Source organism: Danio rerio, chromosome 18, assembly GCF_052040795.2.
Source record: "Danio rerio strain M-AB ecotype USA chromosome 18, GRCz13ab, whole genome shotgun sequence".
Lineage (NCBI taxonomy): Eukaryota > Metazoa > Chordata > Actinopteri > Cypriniformes > Danionidae > Danio > Danio rerio.
In genome coordinates, this window is record NC_141038.1 from 46,915,735 (window position 1) to 46,930,000 (window position 14,266).

The 14,266-nt window shown below is 39.5% G+C and overlaps 1 long non-coding RNA gene across 7 annotated transcripts in view; it reads left to right on the top strand.

The window, feature by feature from the left end:
* The window catches only part of LOC137488332 (uncharacterized), a 300,450-nt gene that overhangs the window by 119,237 nt on the left and 166,947 nt on the right, over positions 1-14,266 (top strand). The window contains exon 4 of one of the 7 annotated variants that reach the window (XR_015515354.1): positions 10,938-11,611. The exons of the other annotated variants lie outside the window; for them this stretch is intronic. This is a non-coding gene — a long non-coding RNA (uncharacterized LOC137488332). Of the gene's footprint in view, positions 1-10,937; positions 11,612-14,266 lie in introns of those variants that run through there. 7 annotated transcript variants of the gene reach the window in all.

Here is a 14,266-nt window from a genome sequence, read left to right on the forward strand (position 1 = left end):
GCCTAGAGCTGTTGGCAGTGTTCCTCGCTCTCCACCGCTTTTTACCGGTGCTGGAGCGGCAACACGTGCTGGTCAGGACGGACAGTACGGCGGCGGCGGCGTATATCAACCGCATGGGGGGTATGCGCTCTCGCCGCATGTCTCAGCTCGCCCGCCGTCTGCTCCTCTGGAGTCACCCGCGGCTGAAATCGCTGCGCGCCATTCACGTCCCAGGCACGCTCATTCGTGCAGCCGATGCGCTCTCACGACAGCTGTTACGCCCTGGAGAATGGAGACTCCACCCCGAGTCTGTTCAGCTGATATGGGCGCGATTCGGGGAGGCCCAGATCGATCTGTTTGCTTCCCCCGAGAACGCTCACTGCCAGTTGTTTTTTTCCCTGACCGAGGGCTCTCTCGGCACGGATGCACTGGCCCACAGCTGGCCTCGGGGCATGCGCAAGTATGCGTTTCCCCCAGTGAGCCTGCTCGCGCAGTTTCTGTGCAAGGTCAGGGAGGACGAGGAACAGGTTCTGCTAGTTGCGCCCCTTTGGCCCAACCGGACCTGGATATCAGAGCTCTCACTCCTCGCGACGGCCCTCCCCTGGCGGATCCCTTTGAGAGAGGACCTACTCTCTCAGGGACAGGGCACCATCTGGCACCCTCGCCCCGATCTTTGGGTGGTCCCTAGACGCGAGGAAGACTTAGGTAACCTACCGACTGCGGTGGTTAATACCATCACTCAGGCTAGAGCCCCCTCCACGAGGCGCGCCTACGCCCTGAAGTGGAGTCTATTCACTGAATGGTGCGTCTCTCGCAGAGAAGACCCCCGAAATTGCCAGATTAGTGTTGTGCTCTCTTTCCTTCAAGAGAAGTTGGACAGCAGGCTGTCGCCCTCCACTCTCAAGGTTTACGTGGCCGCCATCTCCGCTTATCATAGCGCGGTAGCTGGCGGCACCGTGGGAAAGCATAACCTGGTCATCCAGTTCCTTAGGGGTGCTAGGCGAATTAATCCATCTCGCCCCCCTCTCATGCCCTCTTGGGATCTCGCCCTCGTTCTCACGAGTCTGCGATCCGATCCCTTTGAGCCACTCGAATCAGTATCTCTAAGATTTCTGTCCCTGAAGACAGCTCTGCTGGTTGCGTTGGCCTCCATCAAGAGGGTCGGGGACCTGGAGGCATTTTCGGTCAGTGACTCGTGCCTGGAATTCGGGCCGGATTACTCTCACGTTATCCTGAGACCCCGCCCCGGTTATGTGCCCAAGGTTCCTACCACCCCCTTTAGAGATCAGGTAGTGAACCTGCAAGCGCTGCCCCCGGAGGAGGCAGACCCAGCCCTTTCTTTACTTTGTCCAGTTCGCGCTCTGCGCATTTATGTGGACCGTACTCAGAATTTTAGATCATCTGAGCAGCTCTTTGTCTGTTATGGCGGTCGGCAGCAGGGAAGTGCCGTATCGAAACAAAGATTATCCCACTGGATTGTGGATGCCATTTCACTCGCTTATTCGAGTCGAGGTCAGCCGTGTCCCCCGGGAGTACGTGCACACTCCACTCGGAGCGTTGCATCCTCTTGGGCGCATGCACGCGGCGCCTCTCTAACAGACATCTGTAGAGCTGCGGGCTGGGCGACACCCAACACATTTGCAAGGTTTTACAATCTGCGAGTGGAGCCGGTTTCCTCAAGGGTATTAGGTAACCCTTTGGTGATTGAGGAGACAACTCGGTAGGGTGTTGAAACACGCTTGCTGCGCCATTCTCCCTAACACGGAGGTACGTGCGCCTTTTTTATCTGTCAGTAAAGTTCCCCGTCAGGTGAGCCCTGCAGATTCCTCCGTGGCCCCCAGCACTGACTCAGCGGAGGAGTCACTTGCTGGCCCACTACGTTGTAGGTCTGCCCGCTGGTCAGCCCGCGTTTTGGGTATAGGTGCCTGCTATGCGTGATCCCCACTAGGCGATCCCATATGCTTATTCCGCCACGGTTAAGTCCCCCCCTGGGCGGACCCGTGTCTTCCCTCTCCGCTAACCACTCTTTGCTATGCGTACTCCCCCTTTTTAGGGCTAGTCCATAGGTAAATTCTGCCATCTATCCCCCCCTTGGGTAACGGATGGCCTCCGCAGCGTCCTCCCTATCGGGATTGCACGCTTCCCAACGTACTGTCGTATTTCCTAGAATTATCTAGATGCTCACGACTTCCCAAAAAATATATCTAAATCCGTAAAACTTCTGTTGAAGTAGGATAAATTAGGGCCAGGGACACGTTGGAGGACCGCGCCCCCCATGATGTGGGTGCGTCACGCTTGCTTGACTATCTCCTCATCGGGGGTGTTGGTAAGGTGCAGTCATTATGGCGCTTTCCATATTCTCCCATTCATGGCACTGAAGTTCCCCAACCGAAGGGGAACGTTCGAGGTTACAGAAGTAACCCTTCGTTCCCCGAGGAGGGGAACGGAAGTGCCATATTCCGTCGCCATAATGACTGTCCCTTAGCTGTTTGAAAGTCTCTTCAGCTTAAAAGGATGGCGTCTGCTGGCTTCAGGTGTGCTTATATGCTGAGATGATTGCAGATGTCGCACACCTGCGCAAGCTTACGCTGCCAATTAATTTCATTCATTGGCCCGTTCAATACTCTCCAGATAAGCGGCTTCTGATCCGAATCCTCCCATTCATGGCACTTCCGTTCCCCTCCTCGGGGAACGAAGGGTTACTTCTGTAACCTCGAACGTTTTCCATCTAGGCAACCTGGGGTGCTGATTTATAATTAGCTAAACTGGCTTTGAGCGGTTAAACACAGTTACTTGTTCTGGCACGTAAGGCACATTTTCAAAGCAGAATATCTGAATTTAGCATTGTTTTTCAGATAAACAACTCATACGTTTTCAGATAAACAACTTCTACATTGAGTACACATAGTAGTTATGGCATATTCCTGGCCATACTCTGAAGCTGCGATCACTTCACTTTACTCAATTCCATTCATACCCTGTTAAATATAATATACAATATATTATATAAATAAATAAATACTGGCCAAACCCAAAATTTTCTAGTGACTGGTCACATTTAAAAAATGTTAATGGGCCCAAATAAAATTCCACAAATGGATTTGTTTCAATTGCAGAAACAGCCTTTTAACATTGGCTCAAAAAGAAATAATGTGTTGAACCAACTGAAACAACATCAAGTTTGACCAATCATATTTTTGACCCAATTAAATCTTTTAAATTGTTGTAGCATGCTTTTTTTTTTTTTTTGGTTTCACATAATTTAAATATATAACTTGGTAGATTTAAAATGCTAAAGCAATGTTATTGAATTGTTTATTCCTCGTTGTCCCAAAATAAATTGAATGAATGTCGCATTCATGACAACAAGAAAAACTTTTCCCATGACTATTTGTTCCAGTTAATATAAATAATCAGTGGACAAATGTGGTCATTGTGGTCAAAGTAGTTGATTAAATTATTAAAAGTGAAACTGACGGGCGCAATATGGATTGTCATTAACAGAAAATGGAATGTTTAATAAGTAAACTGGCCTCAAACAGTTTAGTCTGCGTCAAACCTGCAGGAAAATATCAGGCTTTACTAAAAAGGCTGATTATTTTACCAATGATTAGGGTCAATAATGGTAGCCTATGACAGATTTCAAAGAAAAATCTTAACATAAAAAAGGAAACATAAGCCGAACCAAAACATTTCAATATCATAACGAATGCTCAGATATAGTTTACAGCGAACATCGTGTTTTAAGTTTGATTGTGCCGTCAGCCTTATACAACAGCCTATAGGTCTGTTATTTTCACTAAAGAAGATACACTATTTGAGTTTATCACCAGAACTATAGAAGCTGCATTACACTTAGAAAATAAAAAAAGCACAGTATCAGGATTGGATCTGTATTGGTCGATACTCAGAGTTTTGGTATCTGGATCGGTTCCAAAAAAAAATGGAAAGTGCAATCCTAATTCTTACCTTATCAATGAACACAAAATAAAACTGGTGATTCAAGCTGCAATATACTTCCTAAACGTATTGTTTGAACATTTCAATGATATCAGAAAGGTGTAGAGTCTATATGTTACTCATAAAAATTGTCACACTTTACAATAAGGTTCATTAGTTAATGTTTATTAATGCATTTACTAACGGGAACAAACAATGAACAATACATTTACTACTGTATTTGTTCATGTTAGTTAACATTAGTTTATGAAAATACTGTAGTTCATTGTGAGTTCATGTAAATCCATGGTGCACTAACTAATGTTAACAAGCATGGACTTGGATGTTAATAATGCATTAGTAAATGTTCAATTATGATTAATAATGCTGTACATGTGTTGTTCATGATTAGTTTATGTTAGTAAATGCATTAACTAATGAACCTTATTGTAAAGTGTTACCATAAAAACAAATCACAATTAATAAATATTAAAGGCAATAAAGATAATATGGCTTTAGGTTTTATTTATATAGCAACACTACTGGTTAAATTTACAGTAAGGATTGGTGATAGTAGTAGGTACGTTTATTTGATTTATTTTTTCTTCTTCATTTTTTATGGAATAGAGTATTCATCTTTTATCAAACATTATCCCTGGAGAGTGATTTCAAACTCTGCACTGGGGGTCAACATGTCTGTCTCACATTATCAGGGCATGGACACCAACCCATTTTCCGCTCGTTCAAAGCACTTTTCTTTTAGGGTGGCATGGCTGGAAATTGAATCTGCCAGGACAGATAAGCAGCTCTGGTCCATGTACACTGTTAACAATCCCAAGTGATGTCTCGGAGAACCACTGCTTTTAGATAACCCTTTCAACCAATAACTCTTAAAATATTAGTATTTTTCTGAGTGTAAATAGATTTTAAAAAATGCTATTTAGTAATAGACTGGATGGGTGTTTGGTATGTATTTCGTAATTGTTGAAAAATCTTAACCTTTTTTGCACTTTTAAGACATTTTTGTGCAATATAAAGATTCCATGTATGTTAATGATTCTTGATGGAACTAGAGATGACAATACGAATCACATACAGTATGTGTGACGTTTTTTGAAGTCCTGGTTGAGGCATGAGATTTCATTTATTTGTTAGCATTATCAATTTAGCATACAGTTTAATGTTGGTGATACTTCATTGTGAAATGCAGTAGAGTACTAACCTTTAATCAAACGTTGTCCCTGTAGAGTGATTTTAATCTCTCGACCAGGAGTCAACATGTCTGTCTCACATTATCTATCCAACAGAAACCCACCCCTCTTTGACTTGTTCCGAGCACCTTTCTGTAAAGGAAATTGCGGCTTGAAATTGCATCTGTCAGGATAGATAAGCTGCACTGGTCCATGTTCACCCTTTAAAAAAATAAAAGTTCTAAAAGTAGGAGATCCCAAGTAATTCCCAAGAATAACCACTTCAGGTTCCTTTAAGAATCTTTCAGACAATTATTTTTTTATCCTCAGTGTCAGGGATTTTTACAAATCTAAATATCCTTTTCCGCTATAAAGAAGATTTTGTGCAGTGCGAAGTTCCCATGAATCTTCAGTCACCTCGGTGAAGTTTTTTTTTCCCTCTCCGCTGTCTCTACTAGCTTGCATGGTTTGGGATCGGTAGAGCTACCCATCGATGAATTTGCTTTTCAGTGTTTGGACTCTCAGTAATGATTTTCAATCACACTGAACTGAGCTAAACTGAACTGAACTTAAACACTAAAAACTGAACTACTCTGTTCCAATTACTATGACCATTTATGTGAAGCTGCTTCGACACAATCTACATTGTAAAAGCGCTAATAAAGCTGAATTGAATTGAATGTTGAAGGTTCCTCATGAAACTAGCGAAACATGCTGGATTCTCATAGTATGTATGGCTTTTCTGATGTAGCAAACTTGCGTGACAATAATCACGTGCAAGTTATTAATATGAGCTCAAGAAGTTTGTTATTTCAAATATAGATGAGCGGCGAGCTCTCTGGAGAAAGTGAAACCACTCACACCTTAAGATGGGCTCTTAAACAAAAACAGGACATGGAAGATTTTGTTCTTCTTGGCTTTGTGGCTGTTCATCAAGATGACAACAAGGTTTGTTTGAGCTCTGGTCGACCATGGCTTGTTATTATATGTATATATTATAATGGTGTAATGTCTCGGCTGTGTTTTTAAAATTAGCGCTTTCTTTGTTTTCATTCTCCTGCTTGTCCACAAGCGAGTGACGTATCTCTGTAAACCAATAGTGTTCAGCTGCTTGTCTATAATAATAATAATAATAATAATCCCTTACATTTATATAGCGCTTTTCTGGGCACTCAAAGGGCTTAACACATTGGGGGGAATCTCCTCATCCTCCACCAGTTTGCAGCTTCCACCAGGACGGCACCTTGACGGCAGCATATTGCGCCAGATTGCACACCACACACCAGCTGATTTGTAGAGAGGAGACATTGAAACCAATTATGGTATGGGGAGGGTTAGGAGGCCATGATGGACAGAGGCCAGTGGGCAAATTTGGCCAGGATGCCGGGGTTAAACCCCTACTCTTTTTCAAAGGACATCCAGGGATTTTTAATGACCACAGAAAGTCAGGACCTCAGTTTATTGTCTCATCCGAAAGATGGCGCCCACTGAGCAGTATAGCGTCCCTGTTGCTATACTGGGGCATTAGGACCCACACAGACAGCAGGTTGGGTGCTCCCTGGTGGCCTCACTAACACCACTTCCAGCAGCAACCTAGCTTTCCCTTGTGGTCTTCCATCCAGGTACTGACCGGGCACAGCCCTGCTTGGTTTCAGTGGCCGACCATTTAAGAGTTGCTGAGAGCTAGCTCCCCCTTTTGGTACCCTATTGTTATGCTAGGTACCTTTTTCCACTGTCAAAGGATACCAAAAAGCCAACCGTACCACTTTTTGGGTACCGTTTGACGGTGGAAACGGCCATAAAAAGCGTACTGAACTGTACACTACTATATCACTCAGTGGAAACGGGCCATAAATGATGCATTGATGCCGATCAAAAATCTTTATTTTGATGAATGCATTTCAGCCTTCATAACTCTCAGTACATTGAGAGTCCATTTTGTCTGTCATCATCCTCTCCTTCTTATTCATTTTATGTTCAAGGGTTTAAACTTCATAAAGTTCATTTAATAAATAAAGATGTTTGTTTGATGTATCTAGGAACCCTTCAACCTTAAGAGGAAAGATGAATCAGTATCTGAACTTTTAATGACTCTGCATGTAAAATACTAGTAGGAGAGAGAAGCGTTTGAACCTTAAATGAGTTGGGTATTCAAAGTCATCCTTCTGCGCGAGCTTGGCATAACATGATTCCAGTCTGGCAGCTATGAGGTCTCATTCGTTAAAAACCAAAGACAGGTCCATCAGCGGAAAATGAAGGGCGGCCTTAATTGAATTTGTTAGAGAAAATTAATGACAAATGTAAAATTAATCCTGTCATTCCTAGTCCACGTTTCATTTTTTGTAGGGTTGCCCTGACAAGCGATAAGTACCGCAGTTATGAACTGCAGCTTTTGACAACTTGTCCGCCAAATGTGCTTCTCAGACACCAAAACATCATCAGAAAAAGCTTCTTGGCGCAATAAAAGCCAAATGCAAATGACAGATCACTCTGATTTCCACTGATTATAGCCTGAGGGATCTTGGCATAATTTTATCCACATCGGTTTAAGGTTATGTGCGGGTATAAGCTTTTGCGACTGAAATGAAATCAAATGAGCTCTTTGGTGCGTTGTGTTTGATATTTGTTTTGCAGCTTCTAGTCTGTGTACATGGGAGATCAGATTGGGTTAGACATGGCCATGCACAGCTGATATAATGAAATCAGGCAGCGCTGCTTCTGTCTCTATAGAGCTTTTTTTTTCTCCATGTACTGTAGGTTCAAATGAGATTCGGCTTATTCGGTTGAATTCCATTAGATCATAAAGAGACCACATGGGAGTAAGAGATAGTTAAAGCTGATAAAGACAATACAGGTGATTGAATACACCATAATTACTTATAATTGTTTCTGTTCTTGTTCACATGTCAAGACATATCTTTTCTCACCAGACATGATGGCAAACATACATTTAACACAAAACCGTTCATGTTGGCAATATTTGTTAGAGCGATGTCAAGAGACGGTTATCATGTGTTTTGAAACAATGTCGCATTTAAATTAGGAGTAAAAGCTGAGTTAACACACCTTTAATGGAATAAACAAGAAAAACTCAATTTACTGACTTATCTGAGAACATGATAGCTAGGGCTGTCAATCAGTTCAAAATTGTAATTAGTGGCATAACACGCTGAACGATTCACCGGAATGAAGCATATCATAATTTGCAGAGGAAAGCCAGTAAATGAGGAAAGCTCAAAGATAATGCATTGTTGTGGTAAACAGAAAGTAGTTTAAAAAAGGCCATCAGAATTCAATGTAGAGTTTTACACATTATTAAAGAGCACTATTATGGGTTTTTGAACATTACCTTCTATGCAGTGTGTAAGGCGGCTCTGAGAGAACGAGGTTTCAAGGTGCTGCATGTTTATGTGTACATTTTTGACTAATCTAAATTATAAAAATACCATGTGTTTGCAGATATTTAAGAAACATGCTTAGTGAACATTCTTGATTATCTAAAAATGCTACGTGATGAGATAGGCAGTGATAAGTAAATTGGTTGTCTGACAAAACATGGCAGAAATTTAAATACAACCTAGGGTTGGGCCGATAAACGATGCCATCGTCCATCGCCAATGGCTGACAAGCACCACGATGCTGAGCTGGCATCGCGATCCTCCGCCTCGCCCCCGTTGAAAAATCCGCTGACGAAAATACACACTCAGACCCTGTTAACACTAATAGGTCTTAGTTTTTAAATGGCATTTCAGAACAACAAAATTACCCACATCCACTCTGTCGTTTCACCTAGCATTTCTGAGCAGTCCTCCTTCCACACTACCGCTGAAAACGCACATCACATGACCACACACACACATACACACACAGCCACAGACAGACAGACACACACACACACACTGTCATGCACTCAAGACAGCGGGTCCAGGCAGACATCGGGTCAGTAGACTGGTTCAGTCTTTCACTTTCACGCTTGTACTTAGTCATTTTAGCGAAAACTTCAGATACTATTTTGCACCTTTTTTACCAACCAAGTTTGCCAACCATTATAGCGACACAGATTATGTGTGCAACTTATCATTATTCATTTATGATTTGGTAATGGGCAGGGCTGGAGCAAACTGAACTGACGCTCTAGGCAAAAGATGATAATGCCACCCTCAAAATAGTAAGAAGTTTGAGCCTCGGTTTTATTCCTCGGCTGGGTCAGTTGGCATTTCTGTGTGGAGTTTGCATGTTCTCCCTGTGTTCGTGTGGGTTTCCTCCGGGTGCTCCGGATTCCCCCACAGGTCCAAAGATGAGTTTCAAAAACATAGTTATAACAGCTAGAGAGATATTAAAGTAAAAGTATAAAGGATCATGAGCCCAGATAAAGCAGCCTTTGATCTCCATGATGGTGAGGTCATATTAAACGTTTGTAATAAAAAACACAAACCTCTGTTAATTATCAAATATTCTTGCAGATATGAAAGAAATGAAGTCAAACTTTATTCAGTGAATCTGGTAATGCTTTTATTAATGGAGTTATTTAATCCTCTGTTTTAATACAGTTACTGTTGCTGTATAGTTTTATTTCTTGTTCTATCCTTCAGAGATTGTGCTTGTCTACAGCAGGTGTTCATCAGTGTCTGAATTTACTCATTTGGTCATTCACTCTGTTTAGTGGACTATACTATGGTGAGATTTCAGACATTGATTACTTTCTCCAAAACAAAGGTTATATCTGCTGCAGTTATTTTCTGTATTTTGTCCATTTTAAGTTGTTAATCATTTGTCTGGTTTTTCACTGTAGATTTAACAGAGTCTTACTATTAAAATCATGATTTTAAATCAAATCAAAATTACAGAATTTTTACAGATAAAACTGTATAGATAACAGATATATAATATATAATAGAATAATCTATTTAGTGCTCACATTAAATCAGCTGTTCTTGTTAGAATGTTTGTGTATGTGAAATTTAATTTTAAAGGTTACTGATGTTACTGTATACGCAGATAGCATGTTGAAACAACAAAAAAGTAAGTAAAGTTAAGTTATACTCCTAAGTGGCACACACTTAATGAGCAAGCTGTTTTGGTTAATCAAATATAATAAGTTCAATTCACTCAAAAACTAAAAAAAAGTCACACAAACTTCAACTATTTGAGTTAGTAGAGCTAGAAAATTGAGTTCATGCAACTCAATCAAATTTAATTATTTTGAACATTGGGGTTTACAGTGTAGTGTATGTGCGTGAATGAATGTTGTTTCTCAGTGATGGGTTGCGGCTGGTAGGGCATTCGCTACGTAAAAACATGCTGGAAAAGTTGGCAGCTCATTGTGCTGTGTCATTAATAAAGGGACTAAGCTGAAAAGAAAATGAATAAAGGAATAAATCCATATTATTGAACAATGACATTTTTTTAACCTTGCATGCATATCAGCCTATTGTTGGAGACCCCCAAAACTAAAATATGACCTTTTATAATACATAATAGCCTGTCCCTTTCCTAAAGCACACAGAAGTTCATTACGTTTGTTGTGATCATGCTTTAGTTCACGCTCCACTGATGTTCTGTGCACCCTCAAACACCCAAAACACTGTACTTAATGAACATAGCTGTGCTTCTCTCACATTATGCAAAAACTGCGCACACTTTACAAACTGTACCAAAAACCAACCAACCAGATTGGATTCCGAAGTTTTGCGAAAACCCTTGTGTGAAATATGTGCATCTATGAGCATGGATGGTCCCTCAAGCACACACATGTGCTTCACTTGTCTCATAAAATCTTTGTGCAAGTGACAGTCTCACTGACACAAACTTTATTGCTCTTTCTCTCAGCGGGATCAGCTGAGAACATCACCGTAAGTGAAACATTCATGCTTTGATGGGCCATGAGCACAGCCGCACGGAGGTGTACGCTGTTCCAATCACACTGATGGGTACCAGCAAAGGTTGTTTCCAAATCATCTCCTCCACGCTGCAAGCTGTCAGCATCACCAGAGCTCTCGTTAGCTGAGGCGCATCGCAGCGCTCCTGTCGGAGAGTTTTTGTGACTCAGAAGAACAGACCAGCATTACCTCTCAGTTCGGCTTCATTCCTCTCAGCCTGGAAATCTGATGGAGCGCAGCAAATTTAGACTGCTTTGAAAGATTTTTTTTTTTTAAGGTTCCACCTCCATATTCACAGTTTCTTGTTATCTTCTAGCACAGACTGTAAAAATGGAAAATGTGCAGTTATTACCTTAAGGAAGTGTTTCTGCCTCATCTAACTCTTAAAAAAAAACAAAAAAAGGCTGTCATTGGTGTAACCCGGTGGATACACTCTTATTTTTGGACTCGAATGAATTAAACGAGCTGATTTAGATATCATGGTGTCACGTCAAGTTTTACAGTATGCTTCCTTGGTTAAATATTTTATGTTTGTGGTGTTTTGCAACATCTGTTTCATAGATACTGAATAATTCATTTGTGGAGTTGCTTTGCACTATTCTGAAATAAAACTTTGAAATCAAACTGAAGAATTTGAAAGGTGCTAAAAACATTTCTGGAAATATTCCTTATGGGTCAGGTCTGTGTACTTTGCGTTCATTCGATTTTTGATCGAAATTTAAACGAAATTTAAAAAATGAAGAAAACGTCCGTTTTTCGTTTTATCTTTTGCCTACAAAAAATTAAATAACTGATTTTGGCTTGATTTTCGTTTTTTGGTTTAGGGTAGGAAAACGGATAAATGACTTTAAAATTCATTATCCACATGTAGGCGGTTCTGAAACGCCCATTTCCTCTGATTGGTCAATCAAATCTGAGCTCCTGACGTTGCCCTCAAAATAATAGTCCTGTACAGTCCTCGTCCTCTGCGGACCCGGTCAGTGTATTTTTTGGTCATTGGATTTTCATTTTAGAAACGGATATTGAAAAACGAATAACAAGCTGTTTTTTGATTTTCGGTTTTGAATTTTAAAACAAAAATAAAAAAAAACGGCTCATTTGTAAACCAAAAATCGTTTGTAAAACCAAAATTAAAAATTTTCATTTTTTTATTTCGAATAGCAAAAAATAAACTCACCAGAAAACAAAAACGAATAAAAGCTTGTTTTTCATATTCTGAAACCAGATAGATCGACTCATTCACGGTGACGCAATGCTGCCACACACAGGCTAGCCTACTGTAGGCTATGATTTTTTTCCACTTGATAATGTTATAAAAGGTATTTTCTTGTTATAACAGGATTTTGTTTAGACATATTTTCCTTATTTAATGACGACGGAAAAAATTGTGATAGTTTATTCGCGATGTGGTGGGTGTCTTAGGTAATTAAAAATATTATCTGTCACTACTTGTTTAGCCTGCATTAATGCATTCAATGTAAGATGCACGATTAATCATTAAAAGATCGGGATCTTAACACCCACGCAACATAAATTATAAATAAAGGTGATTTGCTTATGTTTATTAATCCTGCTGCATTCAAATCAAGAAACAGATTGAGTCTTTAGTCTTTTGAGTTAGTTATGAAGTTACAAACAGTCAAATAACACAGAAGTACTGGATAACAGTTTATAGTTTAGATAAAAGCACTGATGTTTATGTTAAAAATTAAAATCACCATCATATGGATTCAAATTGAAGCTCAAAAATGAAAGTTTTAGGCAGCAATTACCTTATTTAACCAATAGGTGGCAACAACCAGCCATCAAAAATATGCCATTGAATAATTCTTCAAAAATGACACATCTAGCAATGAAACATGAAGTTTTATGAGTGAATGAGTGAATCATTTATTAATAATGAGACCAAAAATAAATATGGGTTGTACAAATATTAATGTGATATTTATACATTTAGTGTTATCAGCAACAGTAGAAGTGAATTTTTCACAGTCCTGAATATTTTACAATTTTCTTTTGTATGCAGCTGATTATTTTTTCATTTTATTTTTTATATGTTTTTATTTGTTTTTGAAATAAATGAAACAAACAAACTACATTTGTCTCCTCTCCTTTTTGGCTGATCCAAAAAATGGTCCAATCTGTGACAAAAAAAACATAATGTGAACCAAATCGTGAGATTTGTGATCTATCACACCACTAATATGTATTGCATGTCATTTGTGAATAATATTTTATACATCCTACATCAAATATCCTAATCATTCCCTATTAATGAATTCTTTCCAACTAGAACTATTTTGTATTTTCTATTGGATTGAGATCTGGTGAATGACTGGACCATTCTACAGCTTTATTTTCTTTCCCTGTCCATCCTGCTAATGTAGATGTTGTACTGATGCAGTAAATATTAATTTACACTGACAAAGGGCAGAGGGTTGCTGAATAACTACTGAGAGATTTCAGATGCTGTCTGAGCTTTCACTGCCTTTCTACACCTCCCTTTCTTCATGTGTTCAGTACTTTTCCCTGTGTCATTTCATTATATTACACAAAACTTTATTTGTAAACTAATTAGTTTTGTTTTCTTTGCATATGTGGATTTCTTTCATTGTTTCCAACATTCAGTGCAAATTTCAAGTCAACAGCACCTTTGGAATTTTTTTCTGAGAAAAATGGTGACATGTTCAATGCTTATTTTCCCTCTGAATATTGCAAAGATCTAAATATCCCAATGTTAGATTTTTCCAATATTGTGCTGCCCTACTGCATATCATGATAACACCTTCAGCAGTAATCGAAAAGTAGATTATTACATACATATATATATATATATATATATATATATATATATATATATATATATATATACATTCATATACATACATACATATATGAACATACATATACTATTTAAATGTAAAAGTAATGCAAACGCAACAGATTTTAACAGATTTCTTCATGTAAACAACATAACAAACCATCAAGATCCTGGCTTGACAGTCATATTTATTACAGAAATAAAAATACAGGCATGTTAATGCCATTTGAGTTTTGAAACAATCAATGATAAAAAAGAAAAAAATTATTTCCATGTTGGATTCTAAGTGGACTACAAAAAAATGACAAAATACAGGCATTGCAAATATGGAAATTTAAAAAATATAATAATAAAAAAGTGTTGAAATCTGCGATGTTTAGGCATGTGTTCTTGTTGCTGGAAAACGCGCGCACACACACACAGACAGACACTTACTAACTCAATCACTTACTCGTAGG